We start from the raw sequence: 20,445 nt of genomic DNA on the forward strand, positions 1-20,445 counted from the left end.
CATTCTAATAGTGTATGGATTTCCAAAAAAAGGGGAGAAGGGAATCCTGTGGTAGGGCTGTGAGCTGGTCAAATGGCTCATAAGAAACAAAACACAGGTGCACTCAGCAAGGGCTTTTCCTCAAAAGAGAATGATTATGTGACTAGAAATCAAGTCAAGTTAAAATATGCAAAAAGAAAGAAAACTTCCCCAGCCTTAGGTTCAACCCAGACCCTATGACCCTAGTTCAGTGAAGCCGGACCTTCTCCTCCCCCTCGTCCTCTGAAAACATCCTCCCTCCTCCAACCCACAAGAGTCAGTTTATAATCTTTCCCTGAGCATCTGAGCTGGAAACTAAACTGAGGTTAGCCCTTAGACCAGTGAATACCTCTATACTCTGTGGTAAGGGCCTTCTGTGTGGAGGACCCTGGACTATCAATTTCACTCAACCAGAGAGCTGGCTGAGCTCGACCCTTATACCTCTAAGGAGAGCCCAGCTCTTTGTTCAGGCCTTCTTCTAATAGAGTGACAGAATCATCCCAGCAATATCCTCCTAGATGTCCACCATCTGGGTCTGTTCCCACTTGAAGTGGGTAGCTTTCACTGAAGAAATGAAAAAGAGAATGAAGCTCCCTTTTAAGGACAGCAGGTCCTGATTTAAATCCTCTCAAGCCATGGAAAGATCATTGGCTTTAATAGGGTTTGTATCAGGCCCCTGATGAGTCACTATTTTATATAATGCACATCAAAATACAGTGGGGAACCAGTGATAGCAACAATGAGTACCACCTATATATGCAGACACATGAAAATGTAGCTACAGATTAATCCGAACAGAACAATTACCATGGCTCACATTCATCGCTGCCTTCAACAGGGCTACATTTGGCTATTGGTTACACCCAGTATGGTGACATCTATTCATACACTTACTAAAAAAGTTCAAACTATATCATTATTAAATCTCATGCAACACTTCACTATAGTTCACAGGACATTTGTTTCTCCCACAAAATGATATTGCAGGTGAGGTTGTGAGTTCAATCCTTGAGGGGGCCATTTAGGGATCTGGGGCAAAAATTGGGGATTGGTCCTGCTTCAAGCAGGGGATTGGTCTAGATGACCTCCTGAGGTCCCTTCCAACCCTAACCTATCTATCTATGAGATTCTTGAGATTTATCCTGTTCTTTCCATCTCTTAAGAAGCTAATATTCTTGTGGAGAGAGGAAAAAAACAGCTATTAGAGCAAATCAGAAAAGGTGAGGAGCAGCTCACAAAGGGATTTGCCACATTGGCAGCACCTAAAGATACTCCTGTTAGGTGGAGGGGGAAAACAAAAAAGCCAGGGCTTGTGTCAGCTTTCAACAGCCTTCTTGGCTCATTTTCTGCCCATGAACTATTGACAATTATGATCTTCTTTGTTCTAGTTCTTAAGTTGAAGCACTGTTTGTATGGGGTTCTTTTCTTTTTTCCCCTGCTGGCTTGTTGACTCTTATGATACATTCATAAATTTTATTCCAAGTGCCAGTACAGTGCTTAATGGTGTCAAAGGGAAGATTTTAAAAACAGTCAATCCAGGTCATAAAAAGCCACTTGAACATACCTATAAATATTTGTCTGGATTTCATTTTGCTAACAAACAGCTTCTTCTTTTCTTAAGAGATGATTTCATAAACAGGAGAATTTTCATATTAATATTAAAGTGTGTGTGTCTGGATTTGTATTTTTAATAGAAATTTTCCTAATGGGGACATTAAAGAGCTTGTATTCCGTCTGCACAAAATCAGCTCCCTTTTCACGAAAATCCTGGCAACTCAAGACCTCCAGGGTGAGATCATGTTCTTTTGCACTCCATCAGACTCATCCCTAGCCCTTTCATTGCTTTGGCAATGAAGTCTTTGGGGTAGACTTAGATACTGCAGTGTCCCTGAGCTGAGCCCATAGCTATACATTTGAGGCACATAGTGGTATTTTGGATTCCTTCAGGGCTGCAGTGACTGACCACATATTTTCCACCATGTAGTCCTATGACACAGAATACTAGGATCTTATTCTCTACAGTGTTGGAGTTCCTTCCAGTTGGAACTATGACCAGCTTTTGGGGCTTACCTTCAACATATAGTCCCCTTTCTCATTTCCTTCCTTCCCAAGGGCAGAGGAGAGGCTGGGCAGGGACATTCCAAGGCCACTCCTTGGAGTCAGCAGGCATCCTTCTGTCAAAGATATGGACTTTCCTCTCTCAAGTCCCTGGAGAGACCAAATCATTCATTCAGAACAGACTGTCGCTACATCTTTCTGGGACTCAAAACCTGAATAGTCTGTTAGAGCATGATAATATAGAGAGTGACCAGCTACCCATGGCTAGATAACTGAGCAGAGAGCTAATACTCAATCTGCAGAAGGTGCAGGGGTAACCGAGTTCCAATGCAGGGAAAGTGTCTGTTGTATCCAATGGAACAAGGTCTGATAGAAGGAGCCAGAATGGGTCAAGAGGAAGCCAAGAGTGGAGTGGAAATAAGGAAATCAGGAAAGAGTGGGGAAGAATGGGAGAGAATGGAGAGCCAGGGCAGCATGCAGAAATAAGGACTGGTGGGTAAAGAAAGAAGGCAGAGATTAAGAGGCAGAAAGGGCAAAATTAATCTGAGTGGAAACTAGTAACATAAAAATGGTTGAAGAGAAAGACAGGTGCAGACAGAAAGAATAAAGAAATCAGTTTAAGCAGAGAGATTAGAAAACAAGGAAAATGAAGTATATTATTGCTTTGAGCTTCCAGAAAGTTGAGTGCCATAATGTCACAAAGTGTTACTACAGTATTAGAAGGCAAGACTGCCCAGGGTGAGGGCAGACTGACATCTCTGTATGCATGTGTGTGTACATATCAAGGAGGGAGTAACCTTCTTTGATGTTTTGTTTTACAGTGTTAGTGCTGTCTTTTTGGCTGTGTGTGTTAGATGGGGAGTACACCAGGGCATCTGCACCCCAGCTTTTTTTGGTGCTCTCTTTTTCCCTGGTGATTTAACAGAACATAATTCATCATCGGCAATTTATTCTAGCATAGCGATCCAGAAAAATACTAAACTCTCACTTGAGTCACTGTGGGTTTTGCTTGAGTAAGGACACAATAAAACTAAAGTTAGGACTCCAGACTTTGGCCCAGTTAGGCCGGCTGGCGAGGAAAGTAACTTCCCCCCCTTCCCCAACATGTTTTGGCATGAAATAAAGTGTTGCTTGGGTGGGGGTAGGGGGTTGTTTGTTTTTTACAATTCTTCTAAAAGTCAGGAAAATGCACTTGGGATTTCGGCCCTTTCCTGAAAAGAGGGAGCCTCTTGTCCATTCACACAGCTCCCCACGGGCTCCCCACTTTTGATTGTCCGGCTATACTGGGAGGTAACCAAGTGTACTCTCCATTACAACCCTTCATTATGTCACAAACAAAGCACATGCCTCCAGATGAGACTATTGATTCTGCATTCAGCACACCAATGGCAGGAGCCATAGTACATTCTAAAAGTCGCAATATTACAACAAAAGGACTTCAAAAACAGACTCCAGCAAGAGACTGCTGAATTGGAATTAATTTGCAAACTGGATACAGTTAACTTAGGCTTGACTAGAGACTGGGAGTGGATGGGTCATTACACAAAGTAAAACTATTTCCCCTTGTTTATTCCCCCCCTGCCCCCACTGTTCCTCAGACGTTCTTGTCAACTGCTGGAAATGGCCCACCTTGATTATCACTACAAAAGGTTTTCTCCCCCCCCCGCTGGTAATAGCTCATCTTAAGTGATCACTCTCCTTAAAGTGTGTATGATAACACCCATTGTTTCATGTTCTCTGTGTATATAAATCTCCCCACTGTATTTTCCACTGAATGCATCCGATGAAGTGAGCTGTAGCTCACGAAAGCTTATGCTCAAATAAATTTGTTAGTCTCTAAGGTGCTACAAGTACTCCTTTTCTTTTTGCGAATACAGACTAACACAGCTGCTACTCTGAAAATAGTATATTCTGCAGGTCAGCAGAACCAGCAGTAATCACATCTGAAAATCCATGTAACTAGGATACAGGCCTGGGGGGGGGGGGGATGCAGAGTTACACACTAACATGCTCTCTTGTGGTTTCTTAGAGCTTGTACTTGTAATATATCATTCCACCAGGTTTTCTAGTAAATGCAAATGTTAATGAGCATGGTTTGAAACATTCTGTATCCCACTGGAATTAAATGTCAAACCAGCAGTTCTAACGATATCATGGTGAATAATTTATCCAGTGATATACCACATTGCTCCAGGGTGCTTAAGCAATACGACATTCCAAGAAGAACATTTGAGAGTGATTGTAGCATGCCTCAGATGTGGGCTAAGGCCAAAGCGTGAACAACCTTGAGCACCCCAAGATGTTCAATTAATTCCTTGAAACAGAATACTTAGGAGTGTTAGGAAATGGAACATTAACACAGGGGAAACAATTGCATGCATTTACTGGGCATTATAAATAGCTATACAGTATTCCCAACATCCAGCCACATGCAGTGTTCTAAAGCCATTTCATAACAACCATCAAGTGTATGAAACATCAAATAAACTAAAACATATTACTGAGAAATGGGGCCCAATTGCCCCAGTTTTCAAACACGCAAGTATGGGGTTGTTTGGATATCAGGATTTGGTTCAGGCATTTCCCCTTTTAAGGCCAACTCCAGGTCTACTACTTCCCAAATCCTCTTCCATACTGTTCTAAGAGATTGCTCAGAAGGTCTGTGAGATGCCAGTGTCACCAGGATACAGATGGCATGCAGCTTTATATCTTCTCAACTGCTACAGCCTCCAGTGCCTAGAAGGAATAAGCAGACAGATGGAATGGGAGAGAAAAGTGATGAGGGTGCACAGAAGAAAACACTTTGAGGAGCTGGCCAATGCACTGGCATCACTGCTGATTGAGGGCTTTCAACCCTCTCCTCTATCACAAAGATCTTGCCACCGTGATCCATTTCTTTTTCATCTCTGGGATACACTATTGCAAGTTGCTCTGTGTTGGGGTGACAGACGTCACAGAGAAGCAACTACTCATTCATTTCTCAGCAATCTACTTCTCCACCTACTCTATAGGCTTCCCATTCACTTCCAGACTGAATTCAAAGTCCGGGCCCTAATTTACAAGGCCCTCATCAGTTAGAACCTAGCTATCTCCATCTGCAACCCACCAAGACAATTGCATTCCACAAGCACAATCATAGAATCATAGACAATTAGGGTTGGAAGAGACCTCAGGAGGTCATCTAGTCCAACCCCCTGCTCTAAGCAGGACCAACCCCAACTATATCATTCCAGCCAGGACTTTGTCAAGCTGGGCCTTAAAAACCTCTAAGGGTGGAGAATTCACCACCTTCCTAGGTAACCCATTCCAGTGCTTTACCACCCTCCTAGTGCAGCTGGACACACCCAGATTCAGAGACTCTTGGACCCTGAGGACTGCAGGATCCCATCTATGGAACTCCTTGCCAAACAAGATCAGATGGAGCCCCAGCCTGATCATATTCAGATCAAACACAAGAACCATCTTTTCACTAAGACCTTCTCTCAGTAATCAGTAACAGCCCCCCAACAGCATCAGTGATCAGTTGTGATGGTGAGAAATAAGAAAAGATCCCAGGCTGAGTTTGCTGTGCTGGCAGCTAGAAAAATCATATTTTGACTTGCAAACTGAGCATTTTGATCAGGAATCTTCCTATGATGTAATTTTAACAAGTTACTTTTATAAGTAACAGCACTTTAAAAAAAATGTGCACATGGCCCCCTAGCCAGTAAAATGCTTAAGCACATGCTCATCTCCAAATACATGAGTACTCCCATTGACTTGCAAGAACTTTCCTGGATCACGGACATGGTGTTGTGAATGCCCTCTAATTGTAGTTCTAATTAAAGTAGTACTTAGTACAGGAAGTTGCTTGTGGACTACGCTACCCAGAATCCTTAACTAGATGTTGGGTATATCTGCTTTGGCAGAGTGGTAAAAATAAAGTGTGGAACGATTATTAGCAATAAACCTCATGTAAAGATATTATATCAAATATACCTGTCTGTTTTCTAAATTAATGAGAATATATTAAATAAAAACAATTCCCATGTCTTGATATGTACACATGTGCACAGTTTATATATAAAGGCATGGGAATTGAATTTTATATATTTGTCCTCGTTAGTCTAGAATACAAATAATGAGCTCAGGTCTCGTGTTTTGGCAAGCGAAGATTATGGGGTACTTGTAATTTAAAGTGGTTGCTCTGCACTGTACCTGGTTTGTCTGGAAGAAGGACTCAAAGACTGAGATTTATGAGAGTCTTATTATATCTCTGCATTGTAACAAAATCCAGCTTCATTTCCACTCCCTCGATCATCTGTTTTCCCAATTCCTATTATGGGACAATGGGAAAATATAGAAAGCATCACTTTCTTCCAACACTGAACAAGGAACGGTATTCAGTTATGGAAGACAGTAGCATCCTTAGCACTAGTCTGTGTCTCTCCCTGTTTTACTGTACAGCTTCAACCTAGTATCTTCCACAGCTTTCTGCCGATTGGCTTCCTGTTGTAGACTTAAACATAAACCATAAATTATCTGGGGAAGGGAATGTCTGTTTCATACACAGCCTATCACAATGAGGCCATGGGCTCTAGATTCTACCATCATAAAACAATAAAGAATCATAACTGAAGAAAGTACAGCTATCTTCCCATTCTCTCTGCATCACAAATCAGTGCTTGAGAGCTCCTGCCTCACAGAGTTTTTTGGTTCCCAGTTCAGCTTGTCTTTCCGTTTAAGTATGAGGCAAGAAAATACAACACAAGTCCCCAGGAATCCATAACCACCCTGATGCTTCTGGGCTGTAAAGCATCTCCAAAGCCATCTGCTTTCAGTCATTCTGAAACAAGTTCTGAAGAGTCAATTGTTTTCTGCTAGGAAGAACACACAAGCTACTATTCTCCTAATTTCCAAAAGTTTTCTGCTGTGGGTAGATGTAGTTTAGGATTTTAGTTTGTGAGCCTTGTTCTCATCCAAAGAGTTTTGCAATATAAATTACCTCATTTTTACTGACTTGGATAACTGCTGCCTTTGGAAGAAAAAAAAAGTATTTAAAGTCCGCAAGATTAATTCCCCCTTACCCTACCCCTTAAAAAAAAAAAAAAACTTGGAACAATTGATAGTGATTAATCTCACTTGATATTTCTTTGGTTCTCCATTTGTTGATTTAAAGGCATTTGTTTCATGACTGATTGGTTGCAGTTTCTTGGGCAGCTGTCAGAGATCTGTATTTCACTATGGTTTGATTTGGCTTCCAAAAGAGTTGGATTATTATTTTTCTTGTTTTTACAGCTCTTAGCTTGATGACTGGTTGAGACGGTTCTTTGAAAACCATATATATGTGAAACAAACTATATCCAGATCAAGAAAAGACCTGCCTGGGCTGCTGTGGGTGAATTATATGAAGAAGATATAAAAACGATTAAACTGTGTCTTTCTTTAAAGATGCATGGCATGCACACTGCACATACATGCAAACTCTATGAGCCAAATTTGTGTCATTCTAATGGCTTTACTGATGTTATGTTAGGAATTAGGCCCTAAAAGCAGTATCACCTGCAACGTGAGTTAAGCCATCCAGATTTTTCACTTCATTAAGGAGAGATTCTCCCACCCACACTCACAATGAGTAGTACTTTGCGGACAGATTTTTTAGGCAGCTAACTCCCACTGATTTCAATCTAAATTCCTTTAAAAAACCTGGCCCTTAGTCTGTGAATAATCCAATTCAAATAAATGGGACCACTTCTAGAGGAAGGTACTACTCTGTGGAAGGGTGGCAGAATCTGACCTTAAATGAGTATGTAGCCGGGTGGTCACCCCACTCCTACCTGAATGGGATAAAGCAGCCCAGGAGAGGGCTGCAGTGGGAAAAGCTAGGCTGACTAAGAAAACAGCCACAGCTGTGGTCAGCTTAATCAGGGCCCAGCTGGCCCTTATAAGAGGGCAGTGGGCCAGAAGCTGGCACATACTCTTTCTAGCTTCCTTGAGAGAGAAGGACCTGGCTGCCTGGGAGCTGAGAAGGGCACCTAAGGTGGAGCAGGGCTGGGGAAGAGCAGGGGGAGCTGGGGAGCTCCAGCCTAATAAAACCCCAGGCCGCAGGCCTAGTTAAGGGCCTACAAAGGGTACTAGCAGGGTACCTAGGGTGGAGCAGTGCTGGGGAAGTGCAGAGGGAGCTGAGGAGCTCCAGCCGAGCAAAACCCCAGGCTGCAGGCTTAATTAAAAGCCTACAAAAGGTACTGGGGCTGCAGAGGGGCAACCTGGAGATAGGCAGAGGCAGCTGGTCCAACCGCCCCTTGCCGACGAGTGGTTTGTAGACTTCAGTCCACCCCAGGGAGCGGGGGCTAGATGGTGACTGGCATAGCCACTGAGGTAAGGTGGGGATAGAGGTTTGGGGGATCCCCTGGGTGGGGAGACCCTGATTGTGGGTTGCTTCTGGGGGTGGGGGCAGAACCCAGATGAAGAGTAGGCACAGGGGTCTGGGAGGGACATGGGGGCCAGCAGTGGGCGAGACACCAGCCTGCAGAGGGCACTCTGTGCTGAAAGAGCTGATTCCCTAGACAACCAGCAGGAGGTGCCACACTGGTGAGTCCTCACCCTGCCACAGAATATAACAGGAAGAATAAAAAATAACTTCACAAATAAAAAGAGTAGGAGAGGCTTTCAGTTAGTCAACTGAACATCTTGAAGTTCTCCATCTTCGGTCTCCATCCTCCTCTTCGTCAGCCTATTGAATGCCTTTGATACTCAACCACACTCTCCTTGAAATAGTTTCAGAGTAGCAGCTGTGTTAGTCTGTATTCGCAAAAAGAAAAGGAGTACTTGTGGCGCCTTAGAGACTAACCAATTTATTTGAGCATAAGCTTTCATGAGCTACAGCTCACTTCATTGGATGCATTCAGTGGAAAATACAGTGGGGAGATTTATATACATAGAGAACATGAAACAATGGGTGTTACCATACACACTGTAACCTGCTATTCCTACCTCCATGCCTCCAGCTTTCACCTAGACCACACCACATGATCCACTGTCTACAGCCAAGCTCTACGACACAACCGCATTTGCTCCAACCCCTCAGACAGAGACAAACACCTACAAGATCTCTATCAAGCATTCTTACAACTACAATACCCACCTGCTGAAGTGAAGAAACAGATTGACAGAACCAGAAGAGTACCCAGAAGTCGCCTACTACAGGACAGGCCCAACAAAGAAAATAACAGAACGCCACCTGCCATCACCTTCAGCCCCCAACTAAAACCTATCCAATGCATCATCAAGGATCTACAACCTATCTTGAAGGACGACCCACCACTCTCACAGATCTTGGGAGACCGGCCAGTCCTTGCTTACAGACAGCCCCCCAACCTGAAGCAAATACTCACCAGCAACCACACAACAGAACCACTAACCCAGGAACCTATCCTTGCAACAAAGCCCGTTGCCAACTGTGTCCACATATCTATTCAGGGGACACCATCATAGGGCCTAATCACATGAGCCACACTATCAGAGGCTCGTTCACCTGCACATCTACCAATGTGATCTATGCCATGTGCCAGCAATGCCCCTCTGCCATGTACATTGGTCAAACTGGACAGTCTCTACGTAAAAGACTAAAAAGGACACAAATCAAATGTCAAGAATTATAACATTCATAAACCAGTCGGAGAACACTTCAATCTCTTTGGTCACTCGATCACAGACCTAAAAGTGGCAATACTTCAAAAACAGACTCCAGCGAGAGACTGCTGAATTGGAATTAATTTGCAAACTGGATACAATTAACTTAGGCTTGACTAGAGACTGGGAGTGGATGGGTCATTACACAAAGTAAAGCTATTTTCCCATGTTTATCCTCCCCCCCCGCCCCCACTGTTCCTCAGATGTTCTTGTCAACTGCTGGAAATGGCCCTTGAGTATCACTACAAAAGGTTCCCTCCCACCCCGCTCTCCTGCTGGTGATAGCTTGTCTTAAGTGATCACTCTCCTTACAGTGTGTATGGTAACACTCATTGTTTCATGTTCTCTATTTATATAAATCTCCGCACTGTATTTTCCACTGAATGCATCCAATGAAATGAGCTGTAGCTCACGAAAGCTTATGCTCAAATAAATTTATTAGTCTCTAAGGTACCACAAGTACTCCTTTTCTCCTTGAAATGTTGTCTTCCCTAGTTTTTCATTTCCTGGTTCTCCTCTTTCCTTTCAGATACTGCTCCAGTCTCTGGATCCTTCTCCTCATGCCCTCTTTTGGTGGGAGTCCCTCAGACCTCCATCCTTCTCCCTTTACACCAGATCACTGGGGGATCTCATCTACAACTATCACCTTTATGGACTTGTCTACACTTACATTTTATAGCGCTCTAACTTGCTGGCTCAGAGGTGAAAAATCACCTCCCTGAGCGCAACAAGTTTGACCGCTTTAAAGCACAAGTGTAGACAGGCTCTTATTACTTGGAGCCTTGCTCCCAGTGCTATGAGCTAATCCCCTTGAGGAGGTGGATTACCAGGAGTGCTGGGAGAGCTCGCTCATGCACTTCAAAGTGCTGCCACAGGAGTGTTCCTGTGACAGCACTTTGAAGTTTCCAGTGTAGCCATGCATGATGTTGGCTCTCTCTATTCAGAACCTCTCTCCCTCCATCCAAACTAAAATATCAGCCTGTCTTTCCAGCATCCATTCATGGATGTCGAGTCATCAATTGAAACATGGGATAGAAAAGGCCTATTGGCCTTCAGAATCCATTTACTGGCAAGTGTACAATAAAGTTCCCCAAAAGAGTGCATCTTTGATATTATGAGTTTTCACTTCTCCCTGCTGCATAAAATACTAAAAGGTTTCCAGAAAATATTGTACCCTGTTTCTGGGGGTGCAGAGTGCTATTGAAAGCATAGGGAGGGTCCTGTTCCTGGAAGTGGGAGACCTGGGGTTGGAGGGGGAGTCCGGTTGGGTCCTGTCTCCAGGATGGGGGCAGGCTCTTCCACCAAAGGGCGTGACACTGTGAAGAGGTGCCACCTGAGGCGTGAAGTGTTGGAGGGCAAGTCTGCCCCACACTCACCTCACACACAGAAGCTCCTGGCCTGCAGTGCTTGGCTGTCACCACAGAATGTAGACAGGGCCGTCCCTCTGCCACACCACACCCTTCCTGGTACTGCTAGATTGCCTGCCCCAAACAGGGTGGCAGACCAATCAGTGGTTGGGCTCTGGCCTGGGTGGCTGCCCCAGCTGCACATCCTGTTTCAGCATGAAAAGCAGGAGCAATTCATTAACTTCAAGGCTGTCTCTACACAAGACCCTGTGTCTGATTGTCACATTTCTTTTTCCTCTGACGCATATGTGTTGACTTTACCCATATGCAATGCACTGGCTAAGGCCCTGATCCAGAACAGTGGCATAACTACAATGGTACAGTCGCACCAGGGTCCATGGCCCAACCAAAAGGGCTGCTGGATGGGAATGGGGCCTGCTGGCTGTTTGGGTCAAGGGGGCAGCTGGAATGGGAGTCCTTCCAGTCAGGATGGCCTCGAGCCCCAGCTGCAAGCAGCTGACAAGGGTGTACAGAGAAGGTTTGAGGGGAAAATCACACTGCCAGCAGGGCTAACTGAACATGGCTGACTAGCTCAAGGCTTCTTTGTCCCTTAAAGACACAAGCCACCCTGTCACTCCACCTCTAGGCCTTCCCTTTCCCCTTGCTGTCCTTTCTGTTGTATAATACTTGAAATTGAGCCCAATAGTGTACAGATTAGGTAAATGAGACTAATAGAGTGTTTAGGATAATGTATTTTGGCATGTGTTCTATCTGCACACCCTTTCTGACCTCTTCCAGTATTCTTTCCTTAGCCTTTAGAACCATGGTCATAAGTCAGTTGGACAACAGTTTCATGGTTCCAGCGACACTCCTAGATCCACCTCTGTGGCATACTTCAGGCTAAGGCATGGTCTACCCTAGGAATTTGCTTCAGCATAGCTTCATCTCTCAGGGATATGAAAAACCCACAGCCCTGAGAGAAAGAAACCCCGATGCAGACAGAGCTAGTTGACAGAAAAATTCTTCTGTTGACCTAGCTATCACTTCTCAGGGAGGTGGATTACCTAGGCCGCTGGGAGAATCCCTCCCATTGGTGTAGGTAGGGTCTACACTGAAGCACTACAGCAGCACTGCTGCAGCTTCATCGCTGTAGCGTCTTAAAGTGTAGACATATCCTTAGCCTGTCAAACACATAGGGCAGAATTCAGCCCCAGTGTCAGCAGCTGCAATTCGACAGACTTCAGCAGGGTTGGACCCACCCATAAATTCCTGCAAGCCTTAGCTGTGCAGTTATGAGCCATTTATCTATGCTTGTTCATGCCTAGTGTGATAAACTCAGGACAGACAGCTGCGAGGAAGGGATAGAAACAGTCCCAGAAGGTTAAAAGGCCCTCCTCCCTAACAACTGAGGAGGGGTGACTACAGGTCGATCAGGTTCACCTGAGAAGAGGGTTATCAGAGATCAATTAGGATCAGCTGGGAGGGAATTAACTGAGGTCAATTAGAATAAGCTGATTCCAACTAAGGGCTGCTTGAGACCTTTTAAAACCCGCCCCTGTTGAGAAAGGGTGGGGGGAGAAGGAGTCAAGCTGCTAGTAGGGGGGAGGCTGCATTCCCTCCCATAAGGGAGAAAAACAATCCCAAAAGACTGGTGGAGAGAAGGAACGGTCTGCCCCTGTGCAGCCAAGAGGGACTGTTTTATCCAAGCCTGTCTTGCCAAGGCTAAAAATGGCTGAGGCTGGTGAGACCAAGAAGGTACCTTGCCCCACTAGGTAAATATTTCAATTTTTGATTTCTTTGCTCTAAATCATTTTCTAATCCAGTTAGTTTAGTGTCACCTGCAAACCCGGGTGCCATATTGGCAGTAATTTCTTTTTCTACATCATTTAAGTACAGAGTGGAATTAAACTGTGCCCATAAAAAAAAATCAATGGTATGCCACTTCTCCTATCTTGCACCATTGCAACGTGCTTTCCATCACCCAATTAGTTCTTTATCCATAATGCCAGCTATCCCATACCCATTTCACTTTGTGTATTAGCCTAGATATTGACAATAATGTGCCAAACACTGAATCATGTTTGCCACTTCAATTGTCTGCTCTGCACATTGTCTTTCCTTTTAAAAAAAATTAAAAGATACAAACTCTATAAGATCTAGTTACTGAGAAAAGTGGTTGGCAATGCCACAGGGCACTCTTCTTTGAGAGAGAGCACAACCCACTGTTTGGGAGAAAGTGTTTGACAGCTCTCCAGATGCTTTAATCATGACAAAAGGTACCACAGATGCTTATTAAAGACAGCAGGCCAAATTCATGCCCGGTGCAGCTCCACTGACTTCAACAGGGTTGCACCAAGTGTGGATTTAGCCCCACATGTGAGATCCCACAGAGCTGTAGGCCAATGTCATGTCATATTTCAATAATCATGGTTGGAAAAAGCAGCAAAGCATTCCCATTGCTCATAAACTGGCAAGGACCCTCTATTGGCAGTGTTTTTGTTTACTCTCTATATGGAATGAAACACAGGAACTACCATGCTGGAACAGACCCAGTGATCCACTTTTCCATTCTGTCTCGAGAAGTGGCCAATCCATGATGCTTAAAAGTAAGGTTAAAAAAACAAAAAAAACCATAATGCACCTGGGTCAGCTAACTGTGCAATATTATATCCTGCACCTGGACAGTTGTGCAAAACTACACTACAATTACTATAATGTTGTACAATTTTAAGTAAAATTATTCCAGAGAAATGTCTTCTTGACACCAGCAGGTGATTGCTCATGCCCTAAAGCCTGAGGATTGATATGCTGTGTCATTTCCTTTTTACCCTGACTAATCTAACTGCTGACACTATTTTTATTAAAATACATGTCATATCATCTTTAGATCCTTACTGTAGCCTGCAGCACTGGGTTCCACAAATGAATTTAACATGTAATTAATGGCAGCTCCTTTTATTTATCGTCTTAAACGTGTTGCTTTTTAATTTCATCTGGTATCTTCTTTTATTATGGAGGAATTAACATAAGATCCTTTCCCTGAGCTATTCATTATTTCACATTATTTCTGTCTTTTTCCTTGTCGTACTCGTCTCCAAAATAATCCTGATCCTTTTAATTTCTTCCTAGAGAACCTCCCACCCCAAAACCTTTAATCGGTATTTTTTCTTTTCTCTTCCATTTTTGTTCCATGTTTTCTTGGACAAACATTAGGGAGTCGAGGAATTTAATCAATTTAGTTAAAGCAGTTTTGCTTTAAACCAAGATTCTATTAATTCCTTGAAAATCATCATTATGTCCCACTAAAGTTAACGACACAAACCAATAGATCAGGGAAAATAATAAGAGCAGAATGGTAACCCTTGGCTTGCTGTTCCTGAAGAGGACCTGGGGAAAGTTGGCCCCAAAAGCTACTGATACTAAAGCAATTAACCAGGTTCTCTCTAAACTGTAGATATTTATTTTATGGATGTGTCACTTTCTACTATCCAGAGTGGAATTCACAGGCAAGGGCTGTTGAGGTTTTTTGTTTGTTCATTTGTTTTGTTTTTTGCAGACAGTGATTTAACAACATATCACTCGATCAAAAGAAAATACAATCAAATCCACAATTTGTCCAACTTCTGCCATCCCTCTCGAACAACCACTCCATAAACTCTACAGCTCTGACTTTGATGGAACATGGCAACGCCAGGACTTTCCAGTCAGTCAGTTAGGAAGAGATTTTTTTTTCCTTTATTAAAATCGCTGGAATATGGAAACATTTAACTTATTCCAATTTTGTACTTATTTATTTTTAAAATCCATCTTCAGATTAAGGAGTTTGGATTGCTGAGAGAAAAAAAATAGTGTCCATCCCAAAGCTAAAAACATTTTAAAGACCAACTGCCTTTTCTGGCAACTGCACCGTTCTGCTGGGTGATTAATTAGCATTCACACTCCTGTTGTGTTCTTTGCCAAGCTAGTTACCAGCCACAATGTAGCTTTGTGCAAACTGCACCCACCCTCTAGTGGGATGAGGAAAAACTGCCTCTTTCTGATGCACAAAGGTACTTTGAAACTGGAAAAACAGAACACATGGTCTACTCTAAGTGAATAAGACCCTTCTTTTCTTTCCACCCCCTCTCACACATGCACCAATAAGGCTCTGAACAAATATAGTTATGGTCCAGATTCATTTCACTAGCAATCTTTTGCTGCAACCTCATCAGGCCCCGGCTTTGCTCACACTGATCAGATAAGGTGGATTTTAACCAGAATTTCATAGATGACCAGCCAGTGATGAGTCCAATTAATCAAGCAACAAAGATGGCATCTTTTTTTTTTTTTTTTTTACTTTCAGCAACAGTTGGAGCGAGCCCGTTTTTCTTCAACGTATTCAATAGTTTGATGTCACTGAAACTGAAGAACAGAAAGTTAACGCTAAATAAATTCTACTGTGATCGTAGTACAATCTGTGAAAGGGGAAGCAGGGGTGTAGCTAGATTCAAAGCACATTTTAAGTCAGCTTTATACAAAATAACAGCCAGGCAGTGCTTCAAAGAAATGTTTCTTGAACAGAGAAGGCTGGATTTTGGTCTCAGTCACATCCACGTTTATTAGGGTGACCATATGGCCCGTTTTGGCCAGGACAGTCCCTTTAAGCCCTGTTCAGGCCGCCCCAGCTTTTTTGGCAGAAGTGGACATTTGTCCTGTTGGTTCTTGCCAACTTGATCAGCTGGCAAGAGCAAACGGGACAAATGCCCATTTTTGTCAAAAAAGTGGTGTGCGGAGGAATGTGCCGCGGGGGCGAGCAGCGACAGCAGCCCCATGCAGGAGTGGGAGGCAGGGCTCCGGCGGGGGCAGGCAGGGCTCAAGGGAGCAGTGACGCCAGCCCCAGCCTTTGGGAAATATGGTCACCCTATTTGGTACGTCAGGTTTCAGAGTAACAGCCGTGTTAGTCTGTATTTGCAAAAAGAAAAGGAGTACTTGTGGCACCTTAGAGACTAACCACTTTGAGCATAAGCTTTCATGAGCTACAGTGAGATACAATGCATCCGATGAAGTGAGTTGTAGCTCACGAAAGCTTATGCTCAAATAAATTGGTTAGTCTCTAAGGTGCCACAAGTACTCCTTTTCTATTTGGAATGTGTGTCACTACTCACCCGAGCCCTGCATGGGGAGGGGGGCCTGAGCCAGCCCCATGTGGGGTGGGAGGTAGACGAGTGGCTCAGGCCAGCCCCATGCGGCGGAGAGGCAGGTGAGCAGCAGCGTGCAGTGTCCTGTTTTCCCTTTGAGAAATACGGTCACCCTAACGTTAATCCAGAGCAACTCCAGTGAAGTCTGAAGAGTCAGAAATCTGGCCCAGAATGAACAGGGAAAAGTAAGAAGGAAGACAAAATTAAGTAGAAATATCAGGAACCATGTCCTTCCCTCAGTTGTTATGTCCGTGTCATTCCCAAGTAAATCCATTGACTTTGATTAAAGTCCTTAAGGATTTTAATCTACAAAACAGTGACGAAGTATTCCAGACATTTTGTCCATGACATGCGCGACATACACAGATGACAGGAGAGTGAAGGAAGAAATAAAACAGCCAAGAGCACTTAAGAACAAGATGTGACCTGAAGCAACTGAACAGAAATGAACTAGGATCTCCCTCTAAAAAGGATGCAGTCACCAAACTCAGACACACTGCAAGTCCACAGTCAAGAATGGGAACAGTGCCAAGCAAAGGGGAAAAAATAAAGCCAACTTTCATAGATTACAAGTTTCTACCAGAAAACAAGGAAACCACTGGCTTGATATCTCTCCCCCTCACCCAACCCCACTTTCAGTCTTCTGCAGAAAGTTTAGCCTGTGTGCCCAGGAGGTGATGAAATCCCTAATACTGTATGGAACATGAGGAATTCAGAGGATTGCAAAACAGGATGCTTCATGGAGGAAATACAGTCTCAACAAGCAAAAGGTTCAAGTACGGTACATCTCACAATGATGTAAGGGCTTGATTATGCACCTCATTTAAAGCCCAGCTCAGTGTGTTTAATTCTAGTAGAACTAATAGGCAGCACCTGCTGCAATGAAAAAAATTTCCGTCCCTCAACTTCAACAGAAGTGTTTATCTTTTGAATTAGAAAATGTTTCTCTAATGTCTGAACAAGACTCCAGAGACATGAACATGTGGTCAGAATTGACATTTATGCACATTAGATAGCCTATGAAAATGAGAACTAAAAAACCTGGACTGGTCAAACAGATCCTCCAGTAAAGCCATTAAATACAAATTACAGTGCGGTCCAATTAATGTATTCATTTCTCTTTCCTTATTGCCTGTGCTCTTCTTTGCTGTTTTTCAGTAGAACAGCAATAAAGCTCATTGGGCAAAATTCTGAGATCCTTACTCAGAATTTACACAGCCATCACTCGGGCAAAGTTACTATTGACTTCAATGGGAATTTTGCCCAGGTAAGGGCTTCAAGAGTTGGTCCCTTGATTTTAGTTACTAATTTTTTTTATTAAAGGTTAAACGGACCTGTTGACAGCACAAGCTATTTTCTTATGTAAGCAGTGAAAGATAAAACAAGGCAAAGTCAAGATATAGGACATGGGTTAAAGTACTCCAGAGTTCTTACCTTATCCTTCCTCAGGCAGAACTTCCATTAAAATCTGTTGAAGTTTTGTCTGAGTAAGGACAGAGTAAAACCTGAGTAAGGACCTCAAGGCTGAAATCCAGAGGCTCTTTGATTATAAGGGACTGTAGCTATTCAGCCCATAGCAAGCTGTATCTTTAAGTCTCTTGCTTGATAAATCAGCGAATATAAGGCTCCTTAGGTAAGGCACTCATTGCCTTTCACTGAAAGGATAAGGGACACAGGTCTCAGGCCTGATCAACAAGCCTGAATGTATGTGAAAATTTAGAGAATGCAGCAGAGGGATGAAATATTGTTCATTTTGAATACGCGGGGATTGAGTTTGTTAAAATAATGCATTTGAATGGGCAGTACAGACCTATCTGATGAGAACAGGCTACTCAAGGAGTAATTAGAATAAGCTATTCAAGTTTGTAAGCGGTTTACAGAGTCTTTAACTGCTGATTGTACAGAGTACCGTCAAGTCAAATGGTTCAATCATACTCCCAGCTATAGCTTACACACAGCCTTGAGCATTAGAATCCATTTGTTTTTGAGAATGGGAATGTCAGACAGGACAGGTAAGGTTTTTTCCCCATATTTTCTGAACAATGCTATAGGATTTTTTTTTTTTTTTTTTTTTTACACTATCCAGATGCTCAGCCACCGGAAAGCTGGGTTTAAAATTTCAACTTGCACATCTGATCAGAGGTGAAAATGATCCCAATTCAGCTACAGCAGAATGGCACATTGATTTGGGGATCAGCCTGTAACTTCTTGGGAAATCTGTTATATGAAATTACACTTCAAGAGACACATGGTAGCTCCCTCTTAAACAGCAGTATATATATATGGAACTCATCCATCTCAAAGATCTGAAGATTCCTTTTAGCCTGGCCTATATAACAATTCCAACACTGTTAACGTGCAACAGATCATCAACTCCACATGTCAATGGTGTCCAAGACTTTTTACATAAGTGTGCTATGTCCTACTCATTAGACAAATGTAGGATTTGATCCAACTTTCTCTGAAGCCAGTGGAAAGAGTCCAACTGACTTCAGTGAGAGATGGATTGGGCCGCAGGGATTCGGCTATATTTACTGTTAATCATGTAGCTTATCAGTCAATTAGAGGAACAATCTTCCTTATGAAGTCAATGTTTATCTGTTCAAGGCTTTGGAATAGGTCCACTAAATATAGACTGTGTCCTTTCTTCCTTAACCATCCTTTTTTTCCTTGCATAGATAACTTAAAAGGACATTTCAAGGTTAGTAGGCCTCAAATCTGATGCATTTTTGTCTTCTATTCACAAAAATCCATGTACTTTTTAAATGTTCTTCCCCCTTTCAACAAACGCTTCAGTGCTTTTAATACAAAACAAACCCACTGTCAGTAGCCCAGCCCTCACAAGCAACCCTATGGTAACAAGCCACAGACCAACTCTATTCATAGTATAAACAGCGTATAATACTGTCAGCAAATGGTCCAGCATATCTAACCCTGGAGTGTCTATTCAGAATGAATATTTAGCATGGCTCATTTCACTTGCAGAGCAAGAGTTGGTTCTGGGCTGATCTTCTTGGGGAATATCAGCAATAACAGCATAATCTCCCACCCTCCATTATATGCATAACAAACCCATCACAAAAAATCTGAGTTGATTGAAAAACCCAGTTCAAAATTAAAAAATAAACAAACTTCTATATGCACAAGTGTCTGAGCATGCAGTTTAAAATAAAAATGGAAAGCAGAAAGATAATGAAAGAGAGGTTACTTATATTATTGATTCCTACTGTAGCTTTGAGATGCTAAAGAATTAATGGACATAAGGACACAAACCTGAAAATACACACACAGACACTAGCATGGGAGTCCAAATGAAAGCAAGTTTTTCCCTAGACAGTTATAGGAGAATATAAAGTCAGGGCTTGCATAGCAGAACAAAGCCTTCAACATGTTCCTGTTACAGGGGAAAGTGTTAACCTGGGGCTAAGCAGGAAATAGGAAAATAAACAAACATTGGGCTTGATGCTAAGCCCAATGAATCAATAGAAAGGCTCCAATTGACCCCAAAGAGCTTTGAAAAAACCCCTCCCCGAGTTGTATTTTAGTGTATGTTTGCACCTCTGCTACAAATTCTGACCAAAGGTGTGAGGAAACTCTTTTCAAAGAGGGGTGGGAAGGGATCAGTGCCTTGTGCAGAGCTCTCTGCTCATAGAGGGAAAGGAAGCCCATAGCCTTCCCAGGCTGGTTCCTTTCCCAGTCCCTCTGCAGAAAGTCCTGTAGGGTTAGGATCAGTGCAGATGGAGCAACAGACACATGGATTTGTGTTTCCCTCTCCCTGCTGTTCTCCTTTAGCAGCTGCATTGCAGAGCGATCCCCTTTGCAGCTGAGCTCCAGCTGGCCACCTCGCTCCCCACTTCCTTCCCAGCGCGAGGCTCTGCTGAAAGAAAGTGCCATTGTGTACAGTGCTGGGCAGTAGCCCGTCCTCTTATTCTGCATTGGCTGGATCCGAGGGGAGTGTCCCAAGGGGTGGGTTCAGTGAGGAGGAATGAGCTTCTCTCTGAAGCTCCCTTCTGGGCAGATACTTGCTGTATTGCAGAGACCTCAACTTTCTAACTTGCTCTGCCAATACAATCTATTTGAACTTGAGCCTGGGGAAGAGATTCTGGGATCCTGCTCTAGCAAAGCCTGAATCTCTGTCAGCCAGAGTTTTCATCTAACCACCTGGAAAGGTGTGA

General features: G+C 43.3%; 1 long non-coding RNA gene across 2 annotated transcripts in view; it reads right to left on the reverse strand.

Annotated features, from left to right (window-relative positions):
- LOC142072961 (uncharacterized) overlaps nt 1-20,445 on the reverse strand; it is a 151,306-nt gene that overhangs the window by 59,688 nt on the left and 71,173 nt on the right. For both annotated transcript variants that reach the window (XR_012669587.1, XR_012669586.1), the window contains exon 4: nt 2,089-2,226. This is a non-coding gene — a long non-coding RNA (uncharacterized LOC142072961). The remainder of the gene's footprint in view (nt 1-2,088; nt 2,227-20,445) is intronic.

Source organism: Caretta caretta, chromosome 8 (assembly GCF_965140235.1).
Source record: "Caretta caretta isolate rCarCar2 chromosome 8, rCarCar1.hap1, whole genome shotgun sequence".
Classification (NCBI taxonomy): Eukaryota; Metazoa; Chordata; order Testudines; family Cheloniidae; genus Caretta; species Caretta caretta.